This window comes from Hippoglossus hippoglossus, chromosome 7, assembly GCF_009819705.1.
Source record: "Hippoglossus hippoglossus isolate fHipHip1 chromosome 7, fHipHip1.pri, whole genome shotgun sequence".
In the NCBI taxonomy this organism is placed as follows: Eukaryota; Metazoa; Chordata; class Actinopteri; order Pleuronectiformes; family Pleuronectidae; genus Hippoglossus; species Hippoglossus hippoglossus.
Window position 1 is genome coordinate 27,077,560 of NC_047157.1, and position 5,000 is coordinate 27,082,559.

The 5,000-nt window shown below is 44.3% G+C and overlaps 2 protein-coding genes across 3 annotated transcripts in view; both read right to left on the minus strand.

Annotated features, from left to right (window-relative positions):
• LOC117765257 overlaps window positions 1-3,844 on the minus strand; it is an 11,358-nt gene extending 7,514 nt beyond the window's left edge. For both annotated transcript variants that reach the window (XM_034591636.1, XM_034591635.1), the window contains exon 1: window positions 3,281-3,844. The gene's annotated coding sequence lies outside the window, so the exon portion shown is untranslated. The remainder of the gene's footprint in view (window positions 1-3,280) is intronic.
• LOC117765263 (peptidase inhibitor 16-like) overlaps window positions 1-5,000 on the minus strand; it is a 35,757-nt gene that overhangs the window by 14,090 nt on the left and 16,667 nt on the right. The window lies entirely within an intron of this gene.

Here is a 5,000-nt window from a genome sequence, read left to right on the forward strand (position 1 = left end):
CATTCTGGATCTGGTTTGTAATAATTAGTCTTCTACTGGACAATTTAAAAAAGAATCGTTCATTCACTAGATTTTCTGCACAAAACAGAAAGATCCTCACAGAAATGTCACCACTATTTTAGTCTCCTCCGGTTTTCCATATAAAGAGCCTTCCACACCCACAGGCCATACGAGCGCTGCACACTCCACCATCCACTTATGTCGAGCTGTCGATCTCTGTTCAGTCACATGACGCCACATCAACCGTCCTCGTATCAGAAACAAACCGAGTGTGGTCTTCCTCTCTCTCGCTTCCCCGGCAGCGCTGTCACCCCCGATGATCAAATGTTCACGTTCAGCTTCAGCAGCTGTGACAGACGATCCCGACTCGTCCTGCATGAGATGAAACTTCAGCTGACGACGTTCCACACACACGGTGAATCACCAGTTTCATTATGTGTGTGTGTGTCTGTGGTGTAACCCTGGTAGGTGTGATTGACAGCTGAGATTGACTCTGGATCCCTGGATGGGACATGAAATCAATTCTCCAAAGCACGAACAACACAAGATGTCAGCGTTCGGACTTGGAACCGAGGTTGATTGTTAGAATGACTCCGGTCCGAGAGGAAAGAGCCGCTGACGTCAGGGGCTGTGGGGGGGATTATCGTGATCAACAAGACCAAGAAGAATCCAAACACTGAGACCAAATGTTTTGTAAAAGACGATTCCGTACAGAAGCTTCGAACCAGTGAAGTGATGATGTGGGCTTTAATCTGTGGAAAAGCAAACTGGTTTCTTCAAAGGTTCACAAGTGGAACGAGCTCCACACCAGCAACAGGTCACAGAGGAAAGTGTCACAATCTTCCCCTGAACAAAATCAGACCAACAAACTAATAAATACATAAACAAAGTCGTCCAAACTTTAACCTTCCTGTCTGGTGAGTGTTGTTTGTGAAGAGAAGTGAGAAACAACATCTTAGTTTTTAACCTAATTTATTTTTTAAGTTTTGGGGTTTTCTTTAAAATATGAAAATATGTTTCATATTTAAAGTCTCAAATATCAAAGTGTGGTTCTGATCTGCGTCTGTGTGAATGCAGAGGCTGAAAGTGACACAGATCTTTTCATTTAAAAGTTAAACCTTCGCAGCGTGACTTCATCTGGGGAACGAAAGCCGAGCTCATGCTCGGAAAACTTGTTTTCTTTCGCATCAATTCTTCTGTTTGAATAAATAACAAATCAACAGCTCACACACATTATGACGAGAGCTTTGCTTCTATAAATGAGTTTGTCACTGGGAGTTTTTCTAGGAAAGTGTTTGTTTGTCTTGGTTATCGAGCTCTGACACTTATTCTCACTGCTTCCTCTGGCGTGAAGACACATCTCTGTATTGGTTGTTTGTGGAGATCTGAGGTTTCCTCCGTCTTGATGAGTTCGTAGCTTTGCCGTGTTTTCACACGACTGGTTGAGGCGGCTCGCTGCTCTAAAGGCTCGACTACTGCAGATCTTTAGACATGCAGAGCTGAACAATCTGCACGGACGACAGCGGACGAATGTTTCCTGAGCGCCGGGACACCACGATTAGCCGGCTACGCATGTCAGAAGAGGTTTTATCCTCCGTGCACACAAACAAAACGCCTCATCAGATGAGGACACGTTCAGGACGTCAGCGGACGACAACACAGAGCAGCAAACAGACAGAGACACAGAGGACGGAGATCATAATGTGAAGTGGCTGCTGAGGCGAGGCGTCACTTGAACAGTGTTCACAAGCAGTCGCTGCACATGTCAGTCCTACAAACTGTAAAACACACAACAACTCTATAAACCCACTGATCACTCGGTACCTTTCACTAACTATCCTCAGTTGCTGCCTGACAGTTGCAGATTATCCATCAGAGTCGTGGCTGAGGACTTGGTTTTTAAATCTCGATACAAGATCTGGACACAATCCTGCTTGAAAAAATACCTGCAGATAAAATCCCAGTATTTTTCTAATAGCGTGTAAAGTTCATTCAGTCTTGAGGCCAGTTTGAAGACCTCTCTGGTTTCTTCTGGACGTGATTCTTGGAACTGAGGACAAACTGTCCCGTTAAGAGACTCTTGTTTCACACAGTCGCAGATTCATGTGTCACTGACGTCTGTTTGGGACGCTAAGTCCAAAATGGTGGAGATCTGCAGCGATGATGGTTTCATCTCCTCACACTGACCATCACATTCTTCAGCTCCAGGCCTTGTTCCCAAGTATCAACCCACTGTGACGTCACCTATCGTTAGTGAGACGCCATTTTGAAGCCTCCAGTTTGACATTTTGTCCAAATCACACGGTGCTTTATGGTCTGTTTTGACTCTAAATGATCATAATTCACTAAATGAACATCAGCTGTTTGAAGAAGACTTGAAACTAGAGACTGAGACAGAACTCCTGAATGTTTACTGACGTTATAAAGTGAGAAGTGGAGTCACTTTCTATAGACTTCTATAGAAACTACCAGAGGAGTCGCCCCCTGCTGGTTACTACACAGAAGACAGGCTAATACGTAAAGGCCACTAAGCTTGTGAGGTGGTTAAGGATCATCTGTAAATCGTAGCATCAATCAATAGAGGTGTTCAGGGACATCTGTAAACTGTGGTAGTTACCACACTCTCTGTGGGTCGGCTGCATGTGAGGTGTTTGTGTAACATCTGTAAATCATAGCATCGCAACTGATGGAGACGAATTCATTTCAATATGATTCATCACTGAATATAAATAATAGAAAGGAAATAAATAATAACACTTCACACTTCTCTAAGTCTTCAGGGAAAGAATCCAAACATTAAAGAAATGTGATCAGTTGAGTGTGAGAGACAAAACTTACATCTTCCTCTTATGGTTTCTCTGACTTCTTCACTCTGTCTCTTCATTCTCCACACACACACACACCACACACACACACACACACACACACACACACACACACACACACACACCACACACACAACACACACACACACACACACACCCTTAACCCAGATAGTAGCCAGTGAACTCAGACAATGACGGAGGGAGAAGATGACTGAAGGCTAGTGTGTGTGTGTGTGTGTGTGTGTGTGTGTGTGTGTGTGTGTGTGTGTGTGTGTGTGTGTGTGTGTGAGTGTGTGTGTGTGTGTGTGTGTGTGTATGTGTCTGTGTGATGGGATGCAGGTCATCTCAGCATCCATCACATCTCATTATCTGCCCTCTATTCTCTCCCTTCTCTTTCTCTCTGTTACTCTCATTCTCTCTCTCTCTCGTTCTCTCTCCTGCAGAAGGTCACTCACCTTGATCCGAGTGAAACGACAACCCATCCTGACTTCTCCTCGGATGGGCAGAAGTTAGGAGGAGAGAGATAGATGCAGGGACGAAGGGTAAAAACAGAAGGATGGTGAGACTGAGAGGGAGAGAAGGAAAGACTGAGAGCTCAGATGAAGGAATCCACAGAGAGAGGTGAAGAGGGAGGAATGGGGGAGAACAAGGGTCAAATAGAGAGCAAGAGAATGGGGAAGACAAGAGAAGAGAGAGAGAGAGAGAGTTTGCTGAGGTTCGTCCGCCCACCAGCTCACATCCCCAAACTCTGATGACCCTCAGTCCCTCTGCCAATCAGCTGTCCTCCTGCGCTGCCTGGGAAACTACAGCTCCCATGATGCCGCAGCGTAAACAGCAGCAGTCTGTGGGCAGCGGCTCCATCGCATCCAACCTCTCTCTCCTCAGGAATCACACAGAGACACGGGCGAGCGAGGAGCAGCAGCAGCTCTGAGAGGGGCGAGCGAGGCAGCGACGCTGCTGAGAACTGAGAGAGAGAGAGAGAGGTTGAAGAACAGAGCTGTTCTCATCTGACAGTTTCTTCTTCTTCTTCTTTTCTCTTTATCCTCCTGTCACTCGCTCCCTCTCTCTCTCTGCATCCCTGCTGCTGCCGGCCAATCACAGAGCCCGGATGCAAGGAGGAGGGGAGGCGGATGCTCCGATTGGCTGAGATCAGCGTTTGTTTAAGCATCATTCAGGGTTTTCCTCTCCTCCACCTCTCTCCTCTCTTTTTCACCCATCCTTTTCACCAATTCCTCGTTTTCACACTTTCGTCTCGTCACAAACACCTTCCGTGTGTGTGTGTGTGTTGTGTGTGTGTGTGTGTGTGTGTGGTGTGTGTGTGTGTGGTGTGGGTGTCATTCATATCGAGTTATTTGATAAACACATTAATGTTGGTTTTAATATCACATTAATACGGGTTGAATATGGCTGATACGCCACCTAGTGTTCCAACCCGTTTCTACGTCTTGACATTTATATATGAAAACTTTAGCGACAGAGGCCTGAAAAGAGGAGCTGCAGCAGTAATAACAATAATTTAATCATCCACAGAAATAGAATAAGTTTAACAGGATTAAAACCCGGTGTCCTGAGTAACATCCTCTGGCCTTCGCTACATTAAGATACATTAGATGCATTAAAATACATTAAATACATTAAAATACATTAGATGCATTAAAATACATCACTCGCCTAAAGAAAACTCGTGGTGCTGATGTAACCTGGGAACACATACGTTAGAGTGCATGGAGCCATTAAAGATTAAAGATTATTAAAGATTTAAATCACCCGGAAGAAAAAAATAACGTTTTCATTTCTGTTTCGTCAGGGACAGTGGTGTACTTCGAGCTCTAGTGGCCAAAGTTAGTATTACAATAACAAACTCCTTCAGGGCTTTGGCAGATGAACCTGTTCACATCTAAAAAAAAACGTTAAAAAATTATCCTGTAATAAAAAAAAAACATGTTTATAGAACATCTGTACTTTTGTGTTTTCTAGGGAGTAAAACAGCGACAGTCCAAGGATTCAAACGTAAACAAGAAGTATGAACAGGTTTCCATATCGTGTGAAGACAGAAACTGATTCAGTGAATTAAACGTTAGTTTGCTCGTGAGATTATTTCTATTTTCCATTACTTGTGGGAGTCTTTATATTGTGTATCAGATTGATCCAGATAGTTTGGGACAATGACACAAA